At 36.6% G+C, this 21,088-nt stretch overlaps 1 protein-coding gene across 7 annotated transcripts in view; it reads left to right on the top strand.

Moving 5' to 3' along the window:
* Patj (PATJ crumbs cell polarity complex component) overlaps positions 1–21,088 on the top strand; it is a 360,314-nt gene that overhangs the window by 150,874 nt on the left and 188,352 nt on the right. The gene's annotated exons all lie outside the window — the stretch shown is intronic.

Consider the following 21,088-nt stretch of genomic DNA (forward strand, 5'->3'; position numbering starts at 1 on the left):
TATAGAAATTAAAAATTAAAAATTCTGGCTGCAGCAGTTAAGATTGCCCTGTTTTATAAAAAGGATATAATAATGGTTCCTAGTTCATAGGGTTGTGAGGAGGATTGAAATAAAGCAATACAGTCTTTAGCTTGCCACTTAATATTCAAAGAATACTATATTACATCTTTTATTGTTGTTAGTAATAATTATTAAGTTAACTTTATATTTTTCCAAATATAATAGTAAATATATAAATAAATAGAAATAAAATATGAAAAATAATGAAACTGCTAGGCTCAGTGTTACGCGCCTGTAATTCCAGTAGCTTGGAGGCTAAGGCAGGAATCTGGCAAGTTCAAAGCCAGCCTCAGCAGTTTAACAAGGCTCTCAGCAACTTAGCAAAACCCTTCTCAAAATAAAAAATAAAAAGGGCTGGGGATGTGGCTCAGTGACTATGTATCCCTAGGTTCAATCCCTGACACAAAAGTAAATAAATAAATAAATAGATAAATAGATAAATCTATAACTGAGTTAACTTTATAAAAATTTGATCTTTCAGTTTTATAGAACCCGTTTTCATGCATTATTTTCTTCATTTATTCACATCTTAATTGAATACCATTTGTCTTTTAGTGACAGTATTAAGTGAGTCTGCTGTTAAATGGGTAAAACACAGCTAGCTCCCTTTATGTAGTAGAAGCACCAGCCATAAAGGGAGGGCACAAAGGCATGAGGATAAAGTTAGATGTGGACTCTGGTGATGTGATTCTCAACCTGTTTGAAGAGTATATCTGAGCTTGTCCTGACGTTCTCCCTTGTTCTGATAGAGAGGAGAGGTCAGCTGCACAGAGCGGCAATAGATTGTTGACTCTCCATAATTCCTGACTGCTAGAAGTCAGTAACACCTAATTACTGGGAAACCTGACATAAGTGTGCAACTAAGACTGTTCTGATATTGGTTCTACCACTCAGTAGCTGTGTGTTCTTGGACAAGTCATTTAACTTCTTCAAGGCACACACTGGTTATCAATGAGGGAATAAGGGTCTGTCATAGAATAACCTGTCTCATAGGATTGTTGCGAACAGTGAGAAAGCTCAACATAAGAACTGGGTTACCTGGTAAGTGCTCTGGGTAACCAGGTGTGGCCTTTACATATATTATTAACACAGCTGACATTTTGTGAGGACTCTAATTAAACATATAAGAAAACAAATTCAGAAAAACTAAGAAATGGGTCACATACAGCTAACAAATAATGAGAATTGGGGTTCAAACCCAGGCACTGTGACTCCAGAGCCAATATTATCGTCTACATTTGCTGTTGCTTAAAACACATTACTATAGCAGAGATAGGTACAAAGTGATGTGGGGTTCTTCTGTGAATGGCACTCTTGGGCCGGGAGAAAAGTTGAGCATCCTCTCCCCCTCCTTACTATGGCACGCTCAGGTATGTGTCACATGCACAGGCACAAATGCATGGCATCCTGAGGCTCAGAAAAGATAGTTCTACACTAAATGCATAAAAAGACTCCTGATGCCTTCTGACTTTAAACTTGTGACATCTCACATATTCTCCAACAAACCTATTTGGGTTGTATAGGTGACTCTTCTCTTCATTTATTTTGGTCTCTGATGTTTTCCTTCTCAATGTACATTCCCTTCCTGTTTAAATCCATTTGATTTCACTGTTAACCTCTAAAAAAGTTTGAACTGTATTGAGTATTTCTTGGATGGTTCATATTTATAATACAGGCAAGCCTAATGTCTCTGGCCACTGTATATTTCCTTTGGGATGATCTCGTGGGTTTTTCTTAGTTTCTTAACTCTTGCTACATTAATACTCTGCTCTTATATCCAAAACTGAAAGTAGATCAGGTCACTGTTTTATCAGATTTTTACTGTCCAGTCTAAACATTTCTTTTTATAGTGGTGAAATATGATTATCTAACTTTCCTGAGGTCCTTAACTCTGAAATGAACATGTTGACTTCAAGGGTTGGGCCCATGAGCCTAACCTTTCTTAGCAAGATCACCAACATGAAGCACACCTCACTTTAAAGGTATTAAAAGGTCATTAATTAAAAAATTCATCCAGTCAAGAAGTGTTTGTCAAGTGGATGTCACAAGGGGGCAAACACTGTTCTAGGGGTTTGGAATGTGGCAGGGAACATGGTCATTCTTTCATTAGCTGATATTCCAGTAGGGGAGGAAGATTATAAATAAGATAGTTTAAATAGTGATAAACATTATGAATAAAATAACTAGATTTAAATAAATAAAATTTAAAATAAAATACAAAAAAGTAAATGCCTCGAATGAGGCAATGTTAAGTAGAATGGTTAAGAAAGGCCAAGATAAGATCTAACTGACAAAGGTCTGGCTCTTACAGTCATCATATAGATCAAGTTTTGTTTTTTTTTTTTCCTTTTGGACTCTGACTCATGGTAACTTAAAATTTTACGTGTGAAAAAAACAACTGTGTGAGTTAGATTTCCATCACGTGACAGAATATTTGAGAACATCTGCTTAAAGGAAAATATTTTATTTTGGCTTCAGTTTCAGTCCTCAGTTACTTGTTTGGGGCCTTTGATGACCCAGTACTTCATGGCCAAGGAGATGCTCACCTCTTGGGGGCAGAGAGAGAAGGAGAAGGGGCAGGTCGTCATCCCAATATCCCTTCAGTGGCATGGCCTTCATGACTTTAACTTCCTTCCACTAGGCCCTGGCTCCTAACGGTTCTACCGGTTCCAATAGGACCTTTGGAGGACACAAAACCCCAATTATAACAACTAATGCAGATGCATATATGCAGGAATATGTGTATACATTGAAACAAAAGTTTCATAAACTATTGCTTTTTTTATAATATGATGAATTATTCATTTTTTAAAATGCTGGTAGCAATTCAGTTTATTTCATAACTAACAGATAATTGCAAACTATATTATGAAAAACACTAATCTAGATCATTGGTTTTGAGTCTTCTGAGTGCATCGGAAACACCTATAAAGCTTGTTAAAATAGTAATCGATAAGGCCTACCCCCAATTTCTGATTCCTTAGATCTGTGAGGACCCAATAATTTGCATTCCTAATTTGTTTCCGGTTGGTGCCATTGCTTCTGCTACCCAAGAATCACACTCTGAAAACAATCAGGATGCTAAAGTCATGCTGATGAGTTTATTGAGGATTACTGTGTAGACAGCAAGGATACCTGAACCCAGCACCTACCCTGCAAGTCAGTAGAGGAGCATTCTAGCATAAGAACACTTCTAGATTATGAGATTACATAGTTTGTGAGAAGGAAGTGTTTCAGGAAAGCTTCCATCACTTAATCTTGAGGATCAACCGTGGAGTGTTACTGAGAAATTTAGAAGACTGGAGACATAAATGTAATCATTGGATTTAGCACTAAGGAATTTATAAGGAAGGAGGGAAAGGTAATACTTGATAAAGTAACCCTAGTAATTACCTTTTAAATTGTTGTGGAAATTAAATGTTCCAGCCACCATACAAAGTGTGGTATGCAGTAGGTGTTTATATTTTAGATCTTTTATTTTGTCTTGTTTAACATGTTTCATGACACAATAATTTCTATATCATAAGAAGTCTTACAATTGTTAGTTGAGCCAAAATTTCATGAATTTGAACTAAGAATTGTGGAACAATTGGGCTGAGTATATAGCTCAGTGGTAGAGCACTGCACCTAGCAGGCACAATGTCTTATGTTCAGTTCCCAGCACTGAATTTGGGGGAGAACAATTATGAAACAATTAAGAATTAAGCATGTACCATGTCAATGCTTAGCAATTGACAAAATTACCATTATCAAAGGTTGCAGGATTTGCCAAAGGTATGTATTGATGTTGCAGAATCTTTTTGCTAACTTCATGGGAATAGCCTTAAATCCAAAGTTAAAAATGATTGTCTTGGCAAGGATTCAGGATCACCAAGGACATGAAGAGATCCTTCACCCTATCTGGTCTCCTACCCAGATTTTCAGTTGGCTCTTGGAAACATTTAAAGTGTTTTTTCCACTAGCCCTTTACATCCTTTCAACAGGATAAGAAATTGTTTTCCCCAAGGCTGGCCTTTTACTTTCTATTCTCAGTTTTAGGTAAAGTCATTACTGAGGTTCTCATCTCGCACCCCAGAATGAATCTTAATAAACTCCATCACTATTTATTCCCTGTCTCTCTCACATTTCTACTTTCCTTTACATGTCTATTGCCAAAATTTTAGTAACTATATGATAACAGTCAAAATTTTCTGAGTATGTACCATATGCCATACATTCTAAGTCTTCAAATACATTCTCAATACTTAGAAGACTCTTTAAAGGAGATATTAAACCTTCTGCCAGTTTCAGCTCAATGACTCCTCTAGAAAGCTTTGCCTGACTCCTTAATCCAGTACAAATTCCTTTATTTTTATTTATACCACTTAAGAAAATGTTGCTTTTCATGTGATATTAGCTTTATTTCTGTCTTCCCCACTAAACCCTCTAAGTTCCATGAGGCTACTGACCCTCTCTCTGTTTTGGCCTGACACATTACAAAAGTTCAGATTTGGGGACAAATGGGCGGCAGGGGTATGTGGCTTGCATGGTCAACAGTGGGGATGAAAGTGTGAATGAGGTTAGGTGGTGGTGCTTCAGAGAGACCTTTTCTGCTGTCCTGCGCCATCCTTCAGAGTTTTGTGTGAAGAACACTTTGGCTTTTTCTTTCTCAGTAGGCAGTCCTCCAATTTATCTAAACATTTCAATCCTTTGGGAACGAAGTCTAGAGAAGTCTATCTCCATAAAGACCAACTTTGATCTCAGAGGTTAAGTTAATGCTTTTACACCAGCCACGTGTTTTTGACTTCTGGGCATTCATTCTTTCAACTACATTTTCAAACCACAGGGAGCAGCAGGTTTTGGAATGACTTTTGGTAAGATATAAGAGGGAGATCAAAAGAGCAATGAGAATGACATGGTAGGCTTGTTTCTCGACTCAGATGAGGCCCTAGAAATTCTGAATGCAGTTGGTCTATTTGTTGTCCCTGGGCTTTTAAGTGGAGAGCACAGGTATGAATGGAACCCTATACCAAAAGAATCCTGAAGCCCCTTCTTTCTACCTTAATTCCTGAATGGAAGGCTCTCCTAAGTGTTTTGCTTTTCTACCTTAATTTTTTTTTTTTCTGAAAAAACCTGGCTTAATTGGTGACTGAACTACATCTTTATGGGCTTTGTCACAGACTCTCCTTCTCCATTATGTTATAAAGGAATATTTATATTAAGGGTATATTTGAGTTATGAAACAATGATAAAATTAGCCTGCGATCTGGCCCATGCAAATAAAAGTTAAATTGCCAATACCTTGCATAATCTTGATTTACTTTAATTCTTATTGTTTTGTTTCAATTATTTTAAAAGATAAAATACTAGCTAAGGCCTTCTGAAATATGGTTTATTCCCAAATCTGTAACTTGGAGTCACAATATCTGTAAGGGAAGATGACTTTTTAAAGAAAACTTTATTGAGATATAGTTTATATGCTATACAATTTACCCACTTAAAGTATATAGTTCAGTAGCTCTTAGTATATTCACAGAGTTGTTCAGCCATCACCACTATTAATTTTAGAACATTCAGCACATTTTTATCATAATCTTCTCTATAGGCCTACGTATTAGCAGTCACTTCACATCATTGTATTTATTTAAAATTCTTTATATGCATATATAAAATATATATCTAAATTTAAAAAATAGTCTTTTTAGATAATTCTCACGTGTTCCCATGGAATGGAGTGAATTGGGAAACCTGTGTTAAACCTCCCCCTAAAAACAAAACAAAAAAGAATTATATTTAGGTATGGAATAAGAGAAGGATAGTTGCTAGCCCAATTGTCTTTAGGAATTCTGCAATTAGAAAGGTAAAACTCAAGCTGGGGGCATAGTTCAGTGGTAGAGGCCCTGGATTCCATCCCCAGCACCAGAAAAAAGAAATGTAAAATTTGTAGAAGTGGGCCATAACATCTTGAGTCACTTATTAATAGGCACTGTCATGAAAGCAAAAAGCCACTCTCCAGAAAAATGTGTGCTGATACAAAAACATCATCACCCATATGTACACACACGCACAATTTTGAGCATCATTTTGACTGTTTGGTGGAAATCTTTAACCCCATTTAAGACTTCCTAGACCACAGGTTAACAACCCCTATAGTTTCTTTTTTTAAAACAAAACTGTGGAACTTAATAAAAGAATAGTTGAGGAAAAGATGAACGTACTATTTTCACAACGGGAAAACTAAGACTGTAGATTTTAATGTCAGTTTATAAGTTTAATGTAATTTGAATTAAAATCTTTATTGTATTTTTTTTTTAAATATGATAACTTGATTAACAATTTACTTGGAAATTAAATGCTACACAATTTTGGAAAACAAAAATAATGAACAGGGAACTTAGCTTCTCCTAGTATCTGAATTTGTTCTAAACTGATGGCTTTCAAAATCAATCTAGAGCTTGTAAGTGTGAATGGTAGTGTTTTCTCAGCCCCGACACTGTTGCCAGCTTGGTTTATTTTTTGTGGTGGGAATGGCTGTCCTTTGCATTGTAGAATGTTAAGCAACATCCCTGGTCTCTGCCCACTAGATTCCTGTTCTGGTTCTGACAGGTCAAAACATCTACTTATTATCATCTTCCCTGGTTTAAACGGAAATGGAGATTCTACTTTCACTATTGTTTGGAGTATTAAGGGATAATCCCGTACAATGAAGGATTATCCTGTTCAGGAGCCAGTAGCACACCTGATTACAAACATCCAAACTGTGGTAATTAAATCATTACATTGTTTACGTTAAAAGTAGTTGACAAATAGACCCAAGTATTTATATAGAATTAAGAAAATAGAAAATGCTTTTTTGAGGGCTGGGATGTAGCTCAGTGGCAAAGTGTCTATCTTGCATTCACAAAGCTCTGGGTTGACCCCTAGCTCCAAAAAAGATGAAAAAAGAAACCCATCAATTAATAATAATAATAATAATAATAATAATAATAATTTAAAATGATTTTTTGAAATAGTGAAAATAGATTATTAATAAGTGATGAAATATGTAATCATTTGGAGAGAAAATGTAGAGATGTCATTTGTCATCAAAATTACAAATTAATTCCAAAAGAATTACTCTATCTAAAAACTGAAACCATAAACATACTATTTTAAAAATCTATAAAATATTTTTTAAAATATGGGGTGGGGTTGTGGCTCAGTGGCAGAGCACTTGCCTAGGCACTGGGTTTGATTCTCAGCACTGCATATAAATAAATTAAATAAAGGACCATTGAGAGCTTAAAAAAAAAAAAGATTTAAAAAAATACCTGTAATCTCAGCGGCTCAAAAGCCTGAGACAGGAGGATCACAGCCAGCTTCAGCCATTGCGAGACACTAGGCAACTTGGTAAGACCCTGTCTCTAAATAAAATACAAAATAGGACTGGGGATGTGGCTCAGTGGTTGAGTGCCCTGAGTTTAAAATATGTGTGTGTGTATGGATATATATACATGTGTGTGTATGGATATATATACACACGTGTGTGTGTGTATGGAGAGAGAGAGGGGGAGAGAAAGAGATAGATATGGGTGGAAAACAGCCCAGGCAGGGACTGCAATCAGGCTTGATGAAATTTTGGTAGGTCTCACAACTCTGAAAGTTCACTCAAAACAATTTCACACCTTAAAAAGCTATTCAAAGTATTTCACAGTTAAAGAATCATTGGTAAGGGATTTTTAAAACTTACGAGAAGTCTACATTAAGAGAAGGGGAGTTGTCAAGTGGTAAATTACCTTAGGAAAGGAGTTATGGTGTATAGACTAACATCTTCCTCATTTATGTTGGGATTTGAAAGCCTTCAAGCTCAGTTTGTCACCTTTTATAGTTGAAAATGAGGCCAAGAGTCTAGAACTACAAAATTAGGTATTGATGAGGCCTGGCCTAAAAGCCAGGTGACTGGGTGTGCAGGGGCACATGTAGGTTCTTCTTGTCTTCCTCTGTGTGCCAGGCCAGTTTTTAGCATGAAGTAAACTCATGAGAAATAAAGATTTATTGAGCAACTAGTAGTAGCTTTTTCTTGACAATTTTTGTCTATTTTTTTTTTTTAAATCCATGTGTCTCTGTGGTTGATCTCTGCCTTGCCAATAGATGTCACTACAATCAACGGCAATTTACCAAGCATTTAAAGAATGTTAAGAATGTGCACTTTAAATTGACAATCAGCATTAATGACTTCTAGCAGCATTTACCTGTTCATTTTTATGAAATAAGTTATGTGCTCTTTATTATTATTATTTTTGGACAGTGCAAAACAGAGGGGAAATTATAAGAAATAAAGGTTAAGATATAATTTTTTAGTTTTATGTATCTCATTTCCTGCACAGTTAATCATCTTTTTATGGACTCTTCATATTTATAAGTAAGTTAAATAAATAGAATTTTTATGCTAGCCCTATAATTCGAGATTCCTGGTGAAGTTGGGCTATCTTTAACATTTTTTTCATTCTGAAAACTTTCTAAGCTACAAACCTTGATATCATTTGAATGCATTTATTGTAAATAAATAAAATGTTCAGTTCCTTTGAGTAGCATTTAAATTATGTTCTGGTGTTCTTGACTTTTTAAATATTACTCCTCATACAGTAATCACCTCATACAGTGATCACAGATATTTTTATTCTACATTTTACAGAGAAAGGTTAGAAGATCCTGCAGTAATTGACAGGTAATTCTGAAGTAATTGCTGTTGGTGATAAGCTTATTCAGGTGTGCTGAAGTAGGGCTGGGTATGGGATGCAAGGTAGCATTTTGAAATTTAAGATTATTTTTGTAATGATTTCCCCAAAGTTATACTTTTTTTTTTTTTTTCATATTCTTACCTCCCAAAAGCTAAATTGAAGACTTGACTGCCTAAATGGAATCTTTACTGCGCATTTAAAATGTTACTGAGACATAAATGCATCTCGCTCCGGGGAGATGGCATGCACCAGTTTCTTTGTTACAGACAGAATTCAATGCTGGGAGCTGTAAGGAAGAGAGGAGTTGATGACTGTTCCCCCTCACTTCGGACAGGCTGAAATCAACTGCTGGCTCCTTTTAATTTGCATTAGAAAGATGCCACTAATGTAATGCACTGTTTCTCAGCAGGAAACTAGGTCATTAAAATGATATTAATTGAAGCTGGTCACAAAATAAATGGTCGCGTTTATATTGCCTCCTGTTCTGGAATGGAGCTATCATCCTGATGTGAGCAGGGTAACAGTGTCACAGTCGGCAGCGGGAAGCATCCAGGGTCAGATGTTGGAAACCAGGAATTTTGCTTCTCCCAGCAGACTTTTCCAGGCAGCTTTCACCTGCTGACAGATGTGGCTTTAGCTTGAGGGCTAGCTGGAAATTAGCTTAATTGATTGCTTCTCGGGATGGAAAGACTGACAGGTTGCCCTTAAAGAGAATAATATCTGAGGGGGAAAAAAATAGGCCCAAGGTCGTCAGAAGAGAGAGGACAGAGTCCGTGGTGAGGATCTGAGCTGCTTCCAGCACTGAATGTTTGTCAGGAATGCAGATACCCTGAAGGGAGCACAGGTTCAGCAATGGTCCAGGGGGGTTTCCCAGGTAAGATTCTGTTGTCTGCATGATCTGTGGGGCTTTCTGAATGCAACCCTGGGCTGTTTTCCTGCTGGTGCAGAGTGTTGTTTAAACAACAGTAAGCTAAGGCATTTATCTTAAGTAAGAAAGGGAGGGTACATATGCATGTGCACGGTGAATGTATGTTAGAAGCAAACCTCTGGTGAATGTATGTTAGAAGCAAACCTCTCATGTTTCCTTTCATATGTATCGTGGCTTGTATCATCCTTTTGATGTTTTTGAAAAGTGGAGCAGTTTGTCACACTGTCAAGAATATACTGATAGTTTCGTTGCCAGAATTCTTAACACTCTGTTCATGCAGTATCCTCTCCTTTCAGAATTGTAATTGAGAAGTAGTTCTCCTGGACATTTATTATCATCATTCTTGCTGTTTGTGACTTCATCATTAAAAAAAAATGATTTGCATTGGAACAAAGTTATTCTGATTAATTTAAAAAACTGACTATTCAGCATTCTGTTGTAAATGAAAGCAGAATATTATTAAGAAGTCATAACAGTAAGCACAAATTTTTACAAATTTTCTAAATTGTAAAATAACACCCTAACTATTATTTGCTGATTGTGGTTAAAGTTCCATTAATCTAAGCCTACAAATTAAAATTCATTAAGAATGGGGACTCTGCATTGGGAAATTTTACCATTGACTTCCTTTTTAACATATGTTCTTGAAATTATTTCTAGATTGACAATGTAATTTTATGTAATAGGGCACACTCTTTAGTGTATGCTTCTGCTATGAAAAATTATTAGAACCAGAGCTGCTTTTTATCACAGTAAGATATAGAATATTTATACATAATAGAGGTCTTCTTGTTTAAGTATTTTTGCCCAGGGGAGTCAATTGTAAGCTCGGTGAGTTAGACATCACATTATAGCCTTTCTTTTTATTTTCAGCAGTGCACATGCAAATTAGGTTATTTCTACTGCAACAGCAGGATATATGCTGCATTCCGGATTTAAGGTAGTAAACCTTATTTCTGGCTATACTGTCAAAAAAAAAAAAAAAATCAAGCAAGAACTTTTTTGTTTGCCTAACATATAATTTCTGAAGATCTTAAGTTGAGGGTCCTAAGCAGTACCTAGCTAGTATCCAGTGCTATGATTTTGGTTTAGAGAAAAGATTATAGCTCTTAAGTGGAATGCGTCACAGATTCCCTGTAGTGACAACTGTCCGTATTGTGTCTGCTGCTGTTCTATAGTTGGAGTTGCTTGAAGTTGTCATCTTTTCAGTACTACTTCTCAAACTCACATTGACAAAGCAACCATGGAAATGATCCTGAGTATTCACGGATCTTACCTGATCCTCAGACCCCTGGAGCAATGAGTTCATTTTCCTTTTATTTTTGGCAGTTTCTTGATTTTTTTTTTTTTAGATCTGTTTTCTACAGATTATAAGTACATGTGTGCTCGAGTTTTCTCAGGATAACTTGCCATCCATGACCACTTCCATGATCTCTACCTCACCATTTTGAAGTTGCCATTGTCCCTGTTTTAGAAACCATAGTAGAACCCTCAGGAACCCCCACAGCAATTTCCCAGAAATTATATTAATTATGTGTGGTCTTTAGGAATTACTGTGTCCTCTGCATTTTGTCAAAATCATATATGAACTCAGTTTTGAAACCATTATTAGCCAGGCACAGTGGTGTGCCCCTGTAATCCCAGCGGCTCAGGAGGCTGAGACAGGATGATTGTGAGTTCCAAGCCCACCACAGCTATGGCTAGACACCAAGCAACTCAGCCTTGTCTCTAAATAAAATACAAAATAGGGCTGGGAATGTGGCTCAGTGGTCAGGTTCCCCTAAGTTCAATCCCTGGTACCCCCCAAAAACAACAACAAAAACCTATTATTAACCCTATATACATGTCCCACAGTTGACACACTTTATGTATTGTATAGATCACTTTTTCAGTGTTTCTGCTCAGGATTAAAGTTTATAATTTCATATAATTATCTTCACTTGTTAAAAGCTTCTGTTTTTAATTCCAACTAGTTCATACATGATAATATTTTTATGTCTTAATCTAATATTATGTTTACTGCTTCTGCATTCAGTTAATTTTAAAAGCATCTTTCTATTTTGTATCTTTTTGACACATCTTGCAAATATTAGTTAACATGTAGTAGACTCAAGGATGAGGTCTTATCTGCAGAGGATTTACTTTTTTTTTTTTTTTTTTTTTTGTACTTGCATGGAAACATGCTATTTGAATGGGCTTATATTGCTTTTGATTTTAGAAGTTTTATGCTACTTTAGAATATTTCAATTTTATCTTTATGAGTTTAGGTTAAGTAGTCATCATTTTAATTGATATAATTCAGAACAAAGAGCATTATAATTTGAATTAATCAGATAATGTAACAAAAGTTAAGTAGCATTGAAAGTTACTTCCTTGTAGAGACATTTGGTATAAAGTAAGAAATACCACTCCTAGGTTTCTAGTATGTTTTCTTATTTAGATAATTATGTAGTTTAAAAAATATTCTCTCATTTCTCTTTATATTTATGATATGCCTAGATTCTGAGATAATTGCAGAGGGTGAAGAATTCATGTTGTGTATTTTGAATGTATCTCCCAAGTCAGTCAATAGTGTTATTCCCATTGTGTAGCTACTAAGTCTTCTAAGGTAAGCTTCCAGTGGTTTACCCAGAGGTTGGTGAAAATTTGACATAGCTTCAGTTCCAATGGTGATATATCATCAAGGAGTTCCTAAAAAATTTCATCTTGAAGATCCCTAAGCCTAAGGAGGAGAAATACACCATCTAACTGGTTTTTGCCCTCAAGAAGTTTATAGTCTTTTCTAGAATGAGGAAACATGTAGGCGCAGGAACAAATGCACCTGTGGGCCTTTTGGAGGAGGCTAAGTGAGCAGAGTTGATAGGGTTGGTGTCAAAATGGTAACTCTGCCCATGACGTCCACAGAGAGCCCAGCGCTACAAGCAAGGGCTGGAGGGAGAGGAAAGAAACTCAACCAAGAGGGGATGCGGTGAGATGGAGTTTCAAAACTTTTTAAGTTTAATAATGTATTTTCTGAAATACAAATCAGAGTGGTGGCTAGGTTAAGGAGACAACATTTTAGGCCAATGAAATAAAATTTATAGTTTCATTTCTTTACTTTTTTGAATATTTATCTTTCAGGCACTATGCTAAATGCTTTAACACATTATTTTCTTCAATGAATATAATTTTATAAGGTTTTTTTTTCTGTCTTAATTTTTTAGGTAAAATCTAGATAACTTTTACCAAGTTTTAACTTTGCATGTTTTCAAGGATCTGCTCATATAATCTAATTCCATTTGCAAAGCCAGATTGATTATTATTCTCTTTTTATCTTTTATTTTTTATCTCCACTCTTTGGACAGATAGATATATAATTAAGAAACCTTGCCCCTAAAAAAGCATGTTGAAGTTCAAAATTCTAAAAAATGTTTATTGTATTTTTTGGCAAAGCACATTTTAATACTGAAAATTTCCATTTAAAAGGGGGGGGGGGAAGTCAGAAGCTAAATGAGGCTAAATTGAGGAAAAATACAGTCATGTAGGTGTGCCACAGGGCTTACCGGCTTACGGAGACACTTCACCAGGGCAGCACTCAGCACAGTGTGAACTCGGCTTCTTGGCATAAACAAATTTCTTTTCCATCTTTGAAAAATTTCTACATTCAGAGAAGAAATAGCAAGTCTCTTGATGCTTACCAGATGGGGATAGGTGAGTTTCGAAGGTATAAGAGACAGGTGAAATTTTGCAAAATTGTATTTTAAGTCACTCAGTGTTTTTAGGCTTGTCCTAGGTGAGATGGAAATGTATTCAAATTTTGTGAAATGTTTTGAATCACATTTGGGTTTTGGCTCAGCATTGCCTGTACCTACTTCAAGGTAGTCAATATCTGCTGTCTTAAATCTTTAAAAAGACAATGCAGACACAAGAGCATGGTGGGGGTGAGAAGGCAGCACGAGGCAAAAGATCATGAGGTGTACACGGTTTAAAAGAGAGAGACGTTTATATCTAATGGGTGGCTTGCTAGCTGCCCAGCCCAGTGTTCTGGTGAGTATAACCCATGCTTCCTGGAAATGTTTTGCTTGTATCTGCAGGGATAAAACATGCCTCCACAGCGATGGTCTAAAAACAAAATTATGTTTGTTATGGCTGCTTATCTATGCTGGTGAAGCCTCTGAAAACATCTCTCTTTTGTGTAAAATTAAATATTTTGGTTCTTTATCTGGGAGACATTGGGTTTGATTTATTGCTAAGTCACTTTCATAATAATTTGCAAGTTGTTTAGTTGCCCATTTTGGTTGCTCTTTAAGAAGAACCAGTATGGCAGATAGATAACCTGGGTTTTCACAGATCACAGAACCTACAAAATCAAACTTTCCCATCTTTATTCCCCGGGAAACTGTGACTTCCACCTTGTCTGTGCTGTTCTTTCCTTTTGTGTTTAATAATCACTTCCCCTTGTGAATATGGCTATTAATGTCCTTACAGTGCTGTGTTGAGATTAGGAGTATAAGTTTTGGTGTCTTCTATATAGCAAGAGTTTTAGGTCATTTTAGATGTTTGTTTGTTTTGTTTTGGGTACTGTGATTGAACTTGGGGCCTTGCACACGCTAGGCAAGTGCTCTACCCAAAATTATATCCCCAGCTTCCAATAAATATTTTGAATTGATAAGAAAAAGCCATTCTTGCATGTAACCTAATGTATATTCATGAAGGCATCGCCAAATCTATTCAGTTTATAAATGGGCATTCTCTTGGAACTGTGGCTCAATAAGAACAATGAAATCATTCTAGCATCTACATGTATTGCTAAGAAGGTTGTTTTGGGGAAAGAGAGTTAAAAAAGGGTAATGGGGAAAGTAGATAAGATCAAAGTATTATATATACATGAAAATATCATACAGAAACCCATTGTTTAATATGTGCTAATAATTATAATTTTAAAAAATGAATTGGAAAAAAATTATCTTTTTATGGGCCACAGAGTACAAATATAGTATATAAGAAAAGGACATCTCTCCCAGTGGACCAGTTGTTTTCCTTGGAAAAAAGATTTCCCCCCCATAATCATAAAGGATTATGCATTTGGGGAAAGTGAGTAGTAGAATGAGAAGCAGATGAGGTTATTTTCCTGCTCTCAACCTCTAATATGATTTATGTATTGCAACATGCTTGGCAAGAAACAGGAGAGTTTCTTAACCAGTTAGGAAAGAGTGAATATTTGGTGCAGGGTATGGCCCACAATGTGTTTTTGTTTTTTCTTTTTTGATACCAGGGATTGAACCTAGGAGCACTTAACCACTGAGCCACTGTTTGTTCCTCAGACTTTTTTTGAGACGGGGTCTTGTTAAGCTGCTTAGGGCCTCACTAAGTTTCTGAGGATGGCTTTGAACCTATGATTCTCCTGCCTCAGCCTCCCAAGCCACTGGGATTATAGGTGTATGTCACCATGCCTGGTGTGTTTTTGTATAATTATATGTTATTATAATTATATTGTAACACTGCCACAGCCATTCTTTCAGGCTACAAAACAAAAACGTTAAATAGTTGTGACAGAGACTATATAACCTACAAAGCCCAAACTACTGTCTTCTTATTATGAAATTCTCTGAATGGTGATTTCCTTTTCTTTAAACCACCTATTTAATAAAGTTTTCCTGGTGATTAAATGACATAAAATATATAAAGTTTTTAATATATTGCTTTTTACCTTCTGAAAAGATGAGTTTGATAACATGTGCATGCACACACTTACATGGATATATCAATTGAGAAATTTGTTTTCCTTTGTGCAAGATGGGAAATTGTTACCTTTATTATGGTATGTTCTTAACTGTGAAATAATTTGTTTACATGGTTATTGTGACAATTGGTGACATACTCATTATTTCTAATTCTGTATTTGGATGCCATACATTTTGTCAACCTAGTTAATTATTTAGGTTTCTCTATGTCAGCTGTACCAGCCCTAAGTTAATTTGTAGTTAAAACATGGCACTCCTCTGGCAAGCAATAGTACCGAATACTAAGTTATCAGACCAGAATATTTTAATGTAAAATACATGTCATTATGTCCTTCCCTACATGCTTATTTAATATTTAGGAAACACCCAAGACCTAAAGTCTCTCTGGTTAAAGTCCCTATGATTTTAGAGCCAGAAAGATTCACCTTGAACACTTTTTCAAGATTTAAGCAGTGCCTTCTGGTTCACTTGCCAGATTATTCTGCCCTTGGGAATACCCATTGGGAATAAGGCCCAGAGTGTCACCAAGTAGAGGGAGGGTGGGGTGAGGCCCAGAGCTCAACGCTTGGGGTTAGTTTGTGACCAAGTGGCCAAGCCACTGACCTTCTCTACAGAGCTGTGCTTTCTTACTCTCTGAAACAAGTATTAGATTAATTCATTAAGATTCCTTCTAGACCAGTGATTTTTAGAGGTAGGGAATGTTTTCTTTGGTTAGGGCAGACAAAACTTTGAAGATAACTATTTTCAGTTAATAAGCACCAAGGGCCTAAATTGGGATTTATAGCCTGGAGGCCATCAGTTCAGGAACATTTCTAGTATCTGGACTTCTGTGTACACTTAGAATACATGGGTTTTCTTGGGGGAGGGGACATTCTTGTCTTTATTATATTATCCATGAAACCCATATCTCAAGGCAGGTAAAATGCCACTGTTCTATAAAATCAGTGAGGGAAGGATAAATAGACGACACTTCAAACCAGCATAGGCCAGCTAGACCGCTACATTGCAATGTGGCATTTTTGAAAGGAATGAATGGGGCCAGGAATTACATAGCAGATAATAAGTACATACAATATTTTATCTCCTCAAATTAGTCAAAACTGCAATAAAACTTAAAAAAAAACTAAATAAATGAATTTTCAAACTTTAGAAAAGCGACAATTTCCACTTCTCTAAAGAACTTGGCCACTGCTTACAAAATGGATTTGTCACATGGGTTTCGACATAGTCCTTTGTACTATGTTGCTTGACAATAATTGGTTAAGGTTGGATGAAAGACTAAATAATGTGTATTTATTGTAGTTGTTTGTTCAATAGCTATATTAGTTGGATTTTTGTTCTAATGAAAGTCTAATCATCCTTGACTATGTAAGTTCATATCATCCATAACTTAGTGGTTCAGGGATTGTGATCTGGAGTCATTTAATTTTAGTCCCAGATCATCTCTTCATTCAGTTTCTCTGAACCTCCTTCCTGAACTGAGAAGCTGAGGAAAGCATCTCCCTCACTGAAGTATGGTCGGGACAATGTGTCTTGTCCATATAGTGGGGACCAAGTGTCTCATTTATATATAATGCAGGACCTCCTGCCCCTGTGACCATCCTTTCCCTGTACCTTCCTTTGCACAGATCTGAACTCAGCACAACATTTTTAACCTTTTCATAAAGTACGATTTTTATAGAGAAGCTTTTGAATTCCTCTTAATCTTTTAGAAATTTCTGAAAATCTTGATGCCAATTAGAAAGAGTTCATTTTAGTGAGCTCTTTTTTTTTTTAAGCATTCTTAGTTTCATATAAGGAGGGGAACATTGATTTCTGATATTTTAATTTTAGCATGTTGCATCTTCATCAAAAGAGTTAAAAACTGATACCATGTAACAGTACCTAAACACTGAGATGAGAAAGAAAGGGCTGCCTGTTTTAAAGATGGAGAGACAGAGACTGTCCAAGGTTATGGGTAAGCTGTCAAACGAGTCTGAAGTCTCTTGAGTCATCTCTTTACTACATTAATTCTATGAACTATCCAGATCTGTTTCTTTGTATGAACTAGAGAAAGCCCATCCCCTCAGAAAGACACTGAATAAGGACACAGGTAAGGTAAAAGGTATTTGCTCAAAGGAAAAAGGACCCAGTATATCCTTTGGATGTAGTACCTCACAAACCAGAGGTCCATGAGTGGCACATGGAATAGATACTAATCACCACTCGCTGTGCAGTGCACTTGCTGCAAAACGAAACATGGTTGACTATATTTATTACTAGACCTTCTGAATCTTGGTCCTCTGATGTCTTCTCCATTCCTAGCTGTTTTAGTCAGTTTTTTTTTTTTTGCTGCTGTGGCTAGAAGGTCTGATTGGAACAATTTTAGGAGGAAAAGTTTATTTGAGGGCTCACAGTTTCAGAGGTCTTAGTTCACAGAAGGCTGGCTCCATTCCTCAGGACTCCAGGTGAGGAAGGATATCATGGTGGAACATTGTGGCAGAGGGAAGCAGCTCACATGATGATCAGAAAACAGATGAGTGTGAGTCTTGTGAATGCATTTTGAATGCCCTTTCTAGAGTTGATTTTCAAGTTACTTGTATAAAGCTTTTCATGGTTGACAAAGCAAACATAAGGCAAAGTAACCTAGAGGTGTGGATTAATCAGAGTTTGTGGGGTGAGGTGGCAGTGTTCTGAATGAAGTAAGACTTGTTCTTATGGTTAGTAGCAGACTAACCTGTGATCTGAAAGGAGACTTAACTTCCTGACAAGTTGCAACAGATACATGAAGATACATTCAGTTCATGAGTGAAGAAACCTGGAAATAAGTTATTTTAGAGATCAAGCTTGTATTTTTATGTCTGGGAGTGGTCACTGCACGGTACCCAGACCTGGGCTCTTGTCTGACTCTTGCTGTCCTGAGCATGGCCTGCTTTCCCTACCTCACCTCAGTGCCTGGAGCACACTAACTCCCCTCCCAGCCTGCCTTCCATCCACCAGGGAGGGAACCAGAAAAGGGCAAGGGCAACCTTCCTTCGTTTTAGGATGCTCCTGGAAAGTTGCACATAACTCTTTAGTTTATATGCCATTGTCAAGAGTTTGATTCTATAATTAGCTACAAAGTCTATAACTAGGCTGAAAAATGTCATTTTCTTTGTTGCAGACACATGCCTACTTTAATTTATATAGTTCTATTACTCCAGAAAAAAAGCTAGAGTGGATATCAGAGAACAAATTAGCAAACTTTCCACTGGTGGTTTTTTAATATTCCGGGAAAGATAGAAAGAGGGCCATAAGTTAATGTAAGTAGAATGTTTCTTAGAAAGCAGGGTGTGCAGGCTTTCATTAACAGGCACTTATTTAGAGCTGTCATAGAGCCAGTGTAGTGTAAATGTAGAACCAGGAATAAAAGTGAGAGCAGAAGTGATTGACAGGGAGAATGGAGAAGGCTTAGCACCCAGCCCCAAGGAATATCTCTGGAACCTCCAGCACAGCTAAGCCAGTGTGGGAGGGGTGATGCGTTGACCTTCCTAAGATGGAGGGCTTCATTTTCCCAAGGGGGACCAGAGACCTTGGGCCTGGTGCTCATCAGAGTGAGCCTACCACCCTCGCCCTTCTGCCCTATCACCTTATCATTTAGTAACTTCTTTTCTTTTTGATGCTGGCCCTAATCATTACTTCATATTCACTTTATAGGTTTGAAATTTTGCAAATAAAAGTTGGGAGAAACCTGTGATGTGTAAGCTGCGCTTTTTAAATTTATGGAATGAGACCAAAATATACTTTTTCATATAGTACTTCAAGCATTTTATTTTTGAAGTATAGAATAAAAAAGTAGCATGCATTATCCCTTTTAAAACTTCATTTACTTGTTTGCTTGTAGTTAACTATTTAAAGCAGGAAAGAGTGAAAATTTTGGCCTACATAATCTTTTGATTCTCTTGGTGCTATTTTTAAAGGTTTATGATTTAATTGAGTATTATTTGTTCTAATGTAATGATTTCTAGAAGGTAGTGCATATCTTATTATTGTTTATTATGGCTCACACTTAGGCATGTTAAAAAGCAATATAGTATCTTATGTGTTCTTGGCTATTCTTAAAATAACTACTAGTTAACTGAAAACATGGTAGGTTGGCAGATTAAAGCAGAAGAGATTTCTTTGACATATGGAAAAGGTATTAAAATTCAGCCAAAATTGTAATTTGAAAAGAAAGGAAGGCATCTTGTTCTCTTAGAGGTAAAAGTCAATAATTTATAAGTATCATGTACTCTACTACCTGATTTTTTGTATGTGCTTGGAGTAGTATAAAATTGCCATAGAATATTAGAAGTTAATTTATTAAAAAAACCCCAAAAAACCCAAACACTCATGTTTCCATGTTTGAATAGGACTTTATATCTGTGCCTGAAATATTAAAATATTCTTTGCTTTTTATTATTCCAACTACTATAAAATCTTAACTTTTTTGGAAATTAACAATGTAGTAGTTTTAGTTAAATTTTATATATAATGATCAAGCTAAGAAAACATTTGGATACCTTTGTAGGTAAGTCATTTATCCTGTTTTGCTGACAGTTTCAGGGGCTTCCTGTTACGCTAAGTGTCTTCGTGGTCTGGCCTCAGGATCTCTGTCAGACCCTCCAGAGCCTTCCATGCCTTCTTTGTTCCATGCACAGTGGCAGGTCCTCCAACACGCCTCCTTCCTCTTGGCCTCACAGTCCTGGTATACAATTTTCTGCTGCCTAATACTGTTCATCTTCCATCTGTCTTAACTCAAACCCTGCTTCCTTTGTGTCCAGTGCAGACACTTGATTCTTGTCCTGTACACTCTCCATGATGCTCTCTCTTTATACCTTTAACCTGAGTTCCTTGTCTGATTACTGCATCCTGTCTCTTTCACTAAGTAGTAGGCATGGAGGCCAGGTCTCCATTGCCCATCAGCACCTAGCACCATGCCTGCTACATGATGAGTGGCACTGAAAACTTCTTTTGAGTGAATGAATGTGTGAGCCTTTTTATTTTATTTTATTTTTTTTGAGACCTGTGGCTTCCTACTGGAGAGCTAAGCAAAGCTCACTTTCACCTTACTGCTCCTGGTCAAGAAAAGTACATGATTTTTACTCGCCTTTTGTCTTTGGAATTAAAAATCCCATGTAGTATAGTCAAAAGAGCCTTTGTGAGTCGGGCCAGAAGAACTGGATTCCAGTTTCTGCACACCCACTTTATATCTGTACTCTGCCAGTCAAGCCTTTTGAGTTTCTGGGCTTCAGTTCATTCATATTTATTAAACGTGGCAAATGCCTGCCTCGCTTGTTGGAGTGAGGAGTAAATAAGGAAGGGACATGGAAGAGGACAGTGCCTAATACAAAACTTGTTCTTAAGAGAGATTATGTGTAGTAAAATACAGTAACGATTATCTTTACTTCTGCATCCATCTTGCAACTGTTTTCAATATCTGGAAGCCAACAGTTGCATAATCATTTAGTTGTTTTGGCTTTTTGTTTTTAGTACTGGGGATCGAACCCAGGGTGCCTCATACATGCTAGACAAGGACTCTACCACTAAGCTACATCCCCAGCCCTACATAATTATTTAGTGAACAAAATGGTTCTCAAAGTTTAGTCCCTTCTCCCCCATAGGCAAGTCTAGCAGAGGAACCTTTTTTATTTCTATTCTTTGATCCTGTGGAGGGAGAT

This window comes from Marmota monax, unplaced genomic scaffold, assembly GCF_021218885.2.
Source record: "Marmota monax isolate L192 unplaced genomic scaffold, Marmota_monax_Labrador192_F-V1.1 WCK01_AAM20220418_F8-fsc00023, whole genome shotgun sequence".
Classification (NCBI taxonomy): domain Eukaryota; kingdom Metazoa; phylum Chordata; class Mammalia; order Rodentia; family Sciuridae; genus Marmota; species Marmota monax.